This window comes from Perca fluviatilis, chromosome 3 (assembly GCF_010015445.1).
Source record: "Perca fluviatilis chromosome 3, GENO_Pfluv_1.0, whole genome shotgun sequence".
Taxonomy (NCBI): domain Eukaryota; kingdom Metazoa; phylum Chordata; class Actinopteri; order Perciformes; family Percidae; genus Perca; species Perca fluviatilis.
Window position 1 is genome coordinate 12,950,009 of NC_053114.1, and position 10,222 is coordinate 12,960,230.

Here is a 10,222-nt window from a genome sequence, read left to right on the forward strand (position 1 = left end):
CCCAGCAATGCTTGTTACTAACTTAGCGCCGGGGAGCTTCTTCCCCGCAGTCTTTATGTTTTCTCACCTCGCAGATTTTCTTGGACTGGGGTGGCACCTAAATCATGGTTGCAGTTGCTGCTGTGGTCCTGCTTGATGCCCTGCTACGACCCTCACTGCTACTATTATTTCAAGTCATAGTTCTATTATCTTTATTGGTACTGTAATTGCCACTGTTCATCATACCAACTGCTATAATTATTATGAATCATATTTCTCTATATCTGTATATCTGTATCAGTGTCTTTGTGTCCCAACCAAGAGCCTGGGTCTGTCTGAGCTTTCTGCCTATTTAAATGAAGTTTATGCTCACCACTGTTGCATCAAATGTTTACTCTTGGCGGAATTGTTGGGTCTTTATAGTTCATAATTATAGAGTGTGGTCTAGACCTACTCTATCTGTAAAGTGTCCTGAGATAACTCCTGTTATTATTTGATGCAATAAAATTGAATTGAAATTGAATTGAATTCTCTCAGCCACACCCCCAACATCTAAAACACAACACAGAGTCCCAGAGCAGTGTTGAGAGTTATCTGCAGGCGCGCAGAGGGAATGGGTTACATAAACCTAGTTACTCAGTCAGTATATGGATATCATATTGACAACCATTTTTTTCTATTTTCCAGTGGTCCAAAGTTGTGGGCAGAGAGAAGGCCTCGTCTCAGATCACAACTATGTCCGGTTATCTTTGACTCTCCCTGTATTCATCAATTATATTTGCCAAAGTTATCTAACCATGAGCCTCAATGTTACTGGGTTCAGTCTAGCCAGAGCAAATAAGTCTAGTGAGCTGACTAAACTTGAGGGCAACACTGCCAGTTGAATCCAAATACAGTAATCAACTTATTCTTTTGTAGGTCTTAAAGAATATGCAGCCGGGACTCAGAATAGGAATGCACAACAAAGGGAGACATTGCAATATACTGGATAGTACTTTGCTTGAATTTGGAGCTAGGGCTTTCCACATCCTGCTTTTGCTGAATTTCAATGCACTCAATAAACACATCCCTATCCAAGCAACTGTCAAGATTCTTCTCACTGGATATCTTCTGAAGAATGCTGAAAGACTTAACATTGTTAAGGTTTCCTGTAAAAGTGTATCTTCATCTGTGTGGACATGCATGGGAATAAATGCTCCAAGTTTTCGTCATCATCATAACCTTTGTTTAAGAATCTCAGAAATCATTGAGGTTTCCCTCATTTTCAATGATGCAGAGATACAAGACACAAAAAACATGAAGCACAAGAAAATAAAACTCAATTAAAGCTGCGAGCAGCGATGGATGGGCCCTCGCGCCTCTGCGCACGTCGGGGTTACCGGCGGATGCCGCTCCTTGCGACCGTGCATTCGCGCGGCACTCAGACGCCGCAAATCATCAACAATGAAAAGGGAACACCCCGCCGAGTTCAACGATACCTCACACAAGACTCTACGTCATGAGGTTCATTAGCTGTGAAAGCGGGTGTGGCCAAAGCATAGGGGGCGGGCCAACAATCACCAATAAAAAAGGAAGTCTCTGCTGAGTTCAATGATACCTCACACAAGACTCTACCTTAGATGGGTCAGCATTTATGAAAGGGGGCGTGGCTTAAGCATAGGGGGCAGGCCAAACCATGACCAATTAAAAACGAAGTCTCTGCTGAGTTCAATGACACCTCACACAAGACTACCTTAAACGGTTCAAATGTTATGAAAGGGGGCGTGGCCTGAGTAAGTGGGCGTGGTCATATTATTGGGGGTGGCTCAGTATCACATGTAGACCACACATTCTAAGTTTCATGTAAATCGGATGATGTTTCTCATATAAGGCAGATTTCCTGTGGCCAGGGGGGGGCGCTATGACCAAAAGTCAATTTTGACCTGTAGGTGTCCTCAGGCCTGGACCCTTGTCCATCGTGAGAAATTTCGGGCAGATACGACAACGTACACTCAAGTTACAACAACTTCTTTGTTCATCGCTAAACACTCAAAATGGCCGCCACGCCACGCCCACACCGTCTGACGAAAAGTTTTTCTTTTAATAACTTTTCATCGTTAAGGTGTTGAGATGGTACAGACCAAGTTTGAAGTCCATCGGATGAAATCTCTAGGAGGAGTTCGATAAAGTACAGCACCTTGAGTTTTAGGCCTACTTCCTGTTGCCACTAGGGGGCGCTATGACTTTAAGTAAATATCGGCCGTTATTTGTCCTCAGGATTGGACTCTTATGAATCCTGAAAAGTTTCGAGCCAGTTGGACAACGTACACTCGAGTTACACCCACTTAATGTTTCGGCGGCGAAACGCACAAAATGGCTGCACCGCCACGGCCACGCCCTATGACGAAAAGTTATTCTTTTAACAACTTTTCATCTTTAACATCTTAAGATGGCACAGACCGAGTTTGAAGTTGATCAGATGAAATCTCTAGGAGGAGTTCGTTAAAGTACGACATGTGGAAATGGCCAAAATCGCACTAATTTCGAACTTTGAAATCAAAATGGCGGATGTCCTGTTGGGTTTAGGGTATGGCTCTAATGACGTTTTTTGTACATCTTGACATGCTACATATGTGTACCAAGTTTCGTGAGTCTACGTTAAACGCACTGCAGGGGCTAAATCTTTTTAACTTTTTAGGGGGTGCTAGCGAGCCATTTTTGTGCGCCTATTCCCGAAACCCTTAAAATACGTAAATTTTCACCAGACTTGATGCAACCGCCAAATTTGGTGAGTTTTTGAATATGTTAAGCCCCTCAAAAAGGCAATTCATTTGACAGGAAAATAATTCCTTCAGTTTCAATAGGGCCTTCGCCTCGCTGCTGTCAGCGCTCGGGCCCTAATGAAAACAAGCACACACAGAAGTGAAGTGATCTGAAATTACAATCTTAAAACATGCATGGGTAGGAAGAGTGTCCAGCTTAAGTGAACAGTGAAGGTGGGTCCATGCAGATTTACCAAACTCAGAGTTAAAGCGTAACTCTGGCCAAAATGCAACCTAGGGTCTTTTTGTGAATGTACCCGACTCAAACTTTCATTTAAAAGCATAATTAGGACGGAAGCGCCACTTTTAAGATTGAATGGGAGTGCTATGGGCACTACGATGATCGATAGTTACGTTATTGTAACTCCAGATTCTATGAGTATAGGCGTAGCCCTCTAAGCCACGCTATGGGTTCATCCCTTCGCGCATGCGCAGTCATGAAGATTTTCTTTCCCGCCCTTGCGTGCCTCACGGGCTTCAACTACGTCCGCAATTACTGTATAAAAACAGGGCGGACCCGTTGCTCTGCTCCCAACATCAGCTTTTTCTTCAGCTAATGCAATAGGAGCAGGTGGCCCGAATCTTAGAGGGCTACGCCTATACTCATAGAATCTGGAGTTACAATAACGTAACTATCGTTCTATTTCGTATAGGCTTGCCCTCTAAGCCACGCTATGGGTTAGGGCGAAGCTGATGTAGTCAATGCCACCTGCGACAGATCCCACAAGTGGAACATAGACTAACTATTTTCCCTTACTGTCACTTATCTCTCATGTGCCGCCATGGCAACGACCTGTTAGCTGGCTGAAAGCCCAAGCCGAGAATGCATGGGCGTGTTGGTTGTCAAGGGAAATACATGATTGATAATTATGGGACGCCGAGTTCCTCCTAGACACGCAGAGTGGGGAGGGGGCATAAGAAAACATAAGGCGGCACATGTCGTGATTGTATAATAGTGACAAAAACATATACATATGTACATAATATATACAATTATACATACGACGGGGCCTCATTCGTTGTTGTGAGACGAGAGGACCGAGTGAGTCAGGGAGGGCTGAGACACATCCCGCAAATAGAAGCGGATGAAAGGGCATGGAGATGCCCAAGAGGCCGCAGCACAGATTTCAGCCACTGACATGCCTCTGAACAGGGCTGTCGATGCAGACAGAGCCCGTGTAGAGTGTGCCCGAATGCCCTGGGGGGGCACCGTCCCCTCCGTGTTATAGGCCTGGGTGATAGCCTCGCACAGCCAGTGGGACAGGCGTTGTTTCGACAGGGCCGCCCCTTGGGGAGTGTTCCCTGTAGTGAACAAACAGCTGCTGTGTCCGCCTTATGTCCGCCCGTGCGTAAACATACTGTGATAACGCGCGCGCGGGAACCAATCTGTGGGAAGCCTCCTCCGCGTCGTTGTTATGAGGCAGGGGGAAAAAACCCTGGAGGGAAAAAACCCTCGACCGAAAGGAATTTGTTAACATTTTTGGTGTGAAGGAAGGGTTGGGCTGTAGGGTGGCTGCGCTCCCGTCCCCTCTGATTGAGAGACAGGATGGCGATACTGACAGCGCACATAAGTCGCTCACTCGCTTGGCTGATGTCAGTGCATGGAGGGGTGGGTTGTCCCGAGCGCCGTTTTTAGAGACAGCAACCTGAGAGGGGCTTGTGCCAGGGGCTCGAAAGGGGGCTTCCAGGGCCAGGGCCAGATCCCATTGGGGCGTGAGAGAACGCACGGGGGGTTTCTGCCGTCGGACCCCTTTCAAAAATCGTTTAACTAGGGGTGCGCAAAAACCATTCTCTCTCCATAGCCTTCGTGGCAAGATGAAATGGCCGCCGAGCGGGGCTTTGACCGTGGATGGGGCCAAGTCGTTATCTACCAGTGTTTGGAGATAAGTCAGTACGCGGCCGGGCGGGGCGCATATGGGGTCTGACTCCCTCTCTGTGCACCAGCGCTGAAAGCGGACCAGCGGCCGCGTAACACGCTGTTGTAGAGGGGGCTCTCGCGCTCTGAATGGTGCGCACCACGGCAGGTGGCAAGCCTAACCTCTGCAAGCGTTCCCGCTCAGCAGCCAGCCCCACAGTCGCTGGGTTATCACCGGGGGGTGGGCTATCGCGCCGTCCAGCTGTGACAGGGCGTCCTCTTGCCAGGGGGGAGCCGCCAGCAGCTGGACCAGCGTCGGGAACCAGGATGCGTTCGTGCGCTCCGGTGCCACCAGGATGACCGACCGGCCTTCCTCCTGGGTACGTTCCAGGAGGCGAGGGATCAGAGGGACCAGGGGGAAAGCGTAAAGGAGGGTTCTGGGCCAAGGATGGTGGGAGAAGCAGGCGCCCAGGGGTGGGTTGTCCCGTGAGCTCAAGGAAAACCACAGAGCGCACTGTGTTGTTTTCCCGTAGGCCGAACAGGTCCACTCCGCTTCCCCGAACCTGCTCCACCGCTTCCGAACGATAGTGGGATTCAATTTCCACTTCGTTGTGAGAGGGTCCCCCCCCGACATTAGGTCTGCCGCCCGGTTTTATTATCCGGGATGTGGACGGCCCTGAGGGACAGCAGATGACTGTGAGACCACAGCAGGAGGCTCCTGGCTATTTCCAATAGCCGGGCCGAGCGTACGCCGCCCTGGCGATTTATGAACGCCGCTGCTGTGACATTGTCTGTCTGCACCACCACATGTCTCCCTGCTACCTTCGGGGCGAAGTGCTTCAAGACCTTCAGCACCGTGGACAGCTCCAGGCAGTTTATGTGTGGGAGGGGAGGAGGGGGCCATTCCCCTCCCACCACCTGTGATTCGCACTTTATTCCCCCCCAGCCAGTGAGGGACGCATCCGTGTACACTGTACGTATGACGTCACTCTGCCCAGGGACAACCCCAGCTGACAGGGTTGGGGGTTTCCCAGTATGACAGGTCTGACTGCAGAGAGGGAGGGATAGTCAGCATTCGCCACTGTGGCGTGTATGGGGCGACGGCTTACGCAGCGAAGCCACTTCTGGATTTTTCTCATGTGGAGAAGCCCCGGGGGTACTACCATGTAGCCCGCGGACATCATGCCCAGAAGGCTGATGATAGACAAGCGCTGACACCTGCTCCGGGTGGTGCGCGACAGGAGAGAAAGCAGCGTTTCTTGCCTGGCGCCTAGTTTAGCACTACGCCCGGATAAACTATCGATTGAGGGGGAACCAATGCGCTTTTCTGCCAGTTTATGGCGAAACCGAGTGTCTGCAGGTGCTGCAGGACTGACACGGTATGTAGCGCGACGCGTTTCCCGAGAGGCAGCCAGGATGAGCAAACGTCCAGATAAAAAAGGACTCTGACGCCTTTTTTCGCAATGGCTGAAGTGCACACATGCACTCCATGCACTGAAAAGTGCGAGGGGCCAGTGAGTAACCACTAATGGCAGTCGGTTGTACTGAAAAAATATAGCCCCTTTGGAAAAAGAAGCGCAGGAATTTCCTGTGTCTGGGGATGACTTGGATGTGAAAGTACGCGTCTTTCAGATCCACGGCGTAAACCACTCTTGGTGGCGCACATTCCAACACATGTTTGGTAGTCAACATGTGGAATGGACGTACCATGACGCACCGGTTGAACTGGGACAGGTCGAGGATGGGGCGAAACCCGCCTGACTTTTTGGAGTGAGATAGTATCGGGAGTAAAAACCCTCGTTCTCCTCCCCCGGAGGAACTCGGGAAATTACTCCTTTTGAGAGCAGTTCCCATAATTCTGACGTCATGGCGTCTGATTCCGCCTGGGACGACACAGTTGTTCTCCAAACGCAGCCACAAAGCGCGGCGGGGGAGGTGAACTGGAGTGTGTAGCCCCGTGCTATCAGTTTTGACATCCACGAGTCCATGTGTGTCAGTCTGATCCATGCGCGCTGTGCTCTGAGAGCGGGCGCGCATCTGCTGTTGTTGTTTACAGACATAGCTAGCAGGAAGCGCAGAGCCCGTTCCGCGCGCTGAGGCGTGGGCGGTAAACGTGTCGCCCAGCCCATGGTAGGGCCCTGTCGAAAGGGTGGCGGGTCATCTTCCGTCCTCATCCCGCTGGCATAGCCAGGGGGAAGAGGAGAACTGAGCGGCGCTAAGTGTAGCGGCATGGCGTTTGCTCCCGCTGTCTGCATAGTGAGAGAGCGGTGCAGCCCCGCGAGCAGCGGTGACCTGGTGTGTGTTTGTGCTTGTGTGGGGAACATCTGTCATATTATCAGCGTAATGTTCAGTGGGAACAAGGGCTGCTAGGTTGAGGGGAAACTGCTCTTTAGAAAGACTTGAGTGGACTTAAAAGGGCCGTTGTGTTTCTGGTTCTCAACCGTGGAGGGACAGACGTTCCCCGGACTCGTCATCGGACTCGTGCCCGTCGAAGACGCTCTCTTCCAGCGGTTCCAGGGCGTCGACGGTGTCGCGTCGGTCCGCCCAGCTGCCGTCCCCCTCGCCGTCGACCTCAAAGGCCAGAAAAGCGTCCGCCTGCCGTTGAAGCTCTTTAGAAGGCAGGCGGGCGCAGAACGGGCAGGAGGCGACAGAGGTGAGAGCCTTGCCGGCGTGGGAGGCGCCGAGGCAGGTCTCGCAGCGGGGGTGGAGGTCTGGCAAGAAGATGTAGCCGGCCTCGCAGGAGGGGCAGAGGCGGACGCCGCTGGAGCTGGTAGTCTTCATTACCTTCTTCATAACTGCTCTTGTTTTTATACAGTAATTGCGGACGTAGTTGAAGCCCGTGCGGCACGCAAGGGCGGGAAAGAAAATCTTCACGACTGCGCATGCGCAAAGGGATGAACCCATAGCGTGGCTTAGAGGGCGAAGCCTATACGAAATAGAACGCTATTTTTAAAACACTAAGAAGGCTCGACACAACATGAAACTTTGCTCGTAGTATCACCAGGAGCTCTACGCATGAACTTGAGCATTGAGAACATTGTGTACACAGAGTTTACTAAAAAGGTTTTGAACAACTCACTTTAGCAGTTGGTTTTTCCGCTCGCCGCCATCTTGCCAGTCAAAAAGTGTCGATCTCTGAATGCAAATGAACGGACTCCATAGGAGGAAATGTCATGAAGTTGTAATTCCAATGAAAAGCATGATAACTGCCATTGCTCATGGCAATGTCTATTCAAATAATAATAATAATAATAATAAACAACGGATTTCATTCAATACATCAGTCTAAATAATTCATCTTAGCTGTTTCTCAATTTGTTTTCTCAATTAAATATATGACGTGTGGGTAGTTGTTGCCGGAAGACAGTAGGCTATCGGTGACCTGAGTGAAGACAGAGCTGAACAGCGAAGACTGAGAGGAGACACCTGAAGACATGGCTGTGAACGAAGAATTACATTTATGGGCAAGGTGTTCGAGTTCGACGGACATCCATACCTTGTTGAGCCCGAGTTGATGGACGAAGAGATCCAAGAGCTTGAGGAAAGGGCGAGGAGATAGAAAGAGGAGCCTGCGACAGAACTCGACACAAGTTCGCTTGATCGGTGTTCAGGGAATTGGTGCTGTACATGTGGGCACTGTGACGTAATGGCCAGCGAAACCGAGTGTTTGTGCTGCCAGGAATGGGACCTTCGTCATGATCAAGAATCTCTAGAACGGTGTGTTACAGAAATTGAAGATTTCCCCTCCCTCATAAATCGGACAGTAGCTATGTTTCCATCCACACGTTTTTATCCAAATTAAGTGATATCGAATGAAAAATGCCTTATGGAAACAGTAAAATTCGAATGAATTTCATGAATATCGACTCAAAGGAAATATCGGTCTCATCGGATTTTATCTTGATCTACGGCTTATGCGATAAACGCTGATGGAAACGTTATTTGCCGAATAAATAATGAATTGCAATTAAGTTTTAGGTCATTTTATGGTTGCAACCCGTCACAAAATGAAGAAGAAGAAGTTTTAGTTCATTTCTGCCCAGTATTTCTGCTCTGTTTGCACACATGACAGGTGTCAACATGACAGATGGAAGTGGACGAACGAGGAGACGAGAGACTTTTTGAATTTAATTTACGAACAAAATGTAATGGCTATTTTAGATAGAAATAATCTAAGAAATGCCATAATTTATCAGGAACTTGCTTAGGAAATGGCGAAAATGCTTCTCTGAACCACGATCTCCCAGAACAGTTTGGAGCGCTGTCGTTCCCACACTACAGGCCGCCTCCGCTGTCGTCGGGCATTTACGTGCATCTGCATCATCATAGCAATGTGTTGATAGCGTCGTTGTTTTCTTATTATAGCTTTATATGTCGCAATCAGCTGGCACATAAGCACTATTACAACTTGATTGATCAAATTGATCATTTGTTGGTAGATGGCGCGATCCATTTTGTCCAAACTTTGTTCGCAAATGTGTGACGAATGTTGTGCGATTCAGTGCGAAAATGAATGGAAACACCTTAAAATGTCTCAAATAAATTTGATATAGGCCTACCAATTTGACCGCAAAACAGCATGTGACATCATTACACACAGGTTTTTATTCGCTTTAAAGCCGTTGGATGGAAACACACTTTCACCAGCTTTATTCGCATGAGTTTTTTTATCGAACTTCAGATAATTCAATTGACAAGTGGATGGAAACTTAGCTAGTGCTACAAACTTTTTTCCATGTCCCCAAAATCAACTGGAAGTGGCGACCCACCCCAGCAGGACCAGACGGACAGCTATCTGACGAGTAAGTAGCCTAAACAATTATTTTAATGGTGGCTGTATATATTTTGAATGATTTGTGTTTGGTATTTATTTGTATTGCAGGTTACATTTTGCCATAGTTACCTATATTATGACTGAGTATTGTTGACCTTTGCTCCCCTCCCCCAGCCAATGCAGACTAGTGGCCTAACGCATTGTCCTGGAGTGGGGTCTGAGAGGTGAGCACCTGGGAAGGGGTCAAAGAAGAGTGCTGCCAAGCGCTGCCAACCTGTGTGGTAACAGCAATTTGAAGGTGGTACCCCTCCCCCAGTGGAGATTACAGAGGTTTCCAGGAGGCAGAGGAAATGTCAAGGCTCCTGTGATAGATTATCTTGAGTCTGTAATGTCAGCCTTTGTACATATTTGTAAATATATGTTGAAATTGTTTCCTTAAACGTGTACATAAAAAATTGTTTTACAAGAATCATTGCCTTTGTTGTCTTTAGTGAACTTATTTATTTACAAAACTATATACAAAGAACAAAATATATTGAAAGTATATACATACAAAGTATTACAAATAAGCATGTTCAAGGTAGATTACTGGCCTTGAACTGTGACATACTCTTTGCCACCAACTCAGACTTGTCAGGCCTTGGTACTGGGGCTATGCTATGTAAAAGTCTTTTATGGTGTGGTGGAGGACGGGGGCGAGGCTGAATGCTGTGTTCATCCCTCATCTTTAGCACAGTCTCCACGAGGCCTTCTTGTGTTCTCGTAAATGGGCCTGGCCACCTAGCGACGGCTTGCTTTGGAATATCCACACAA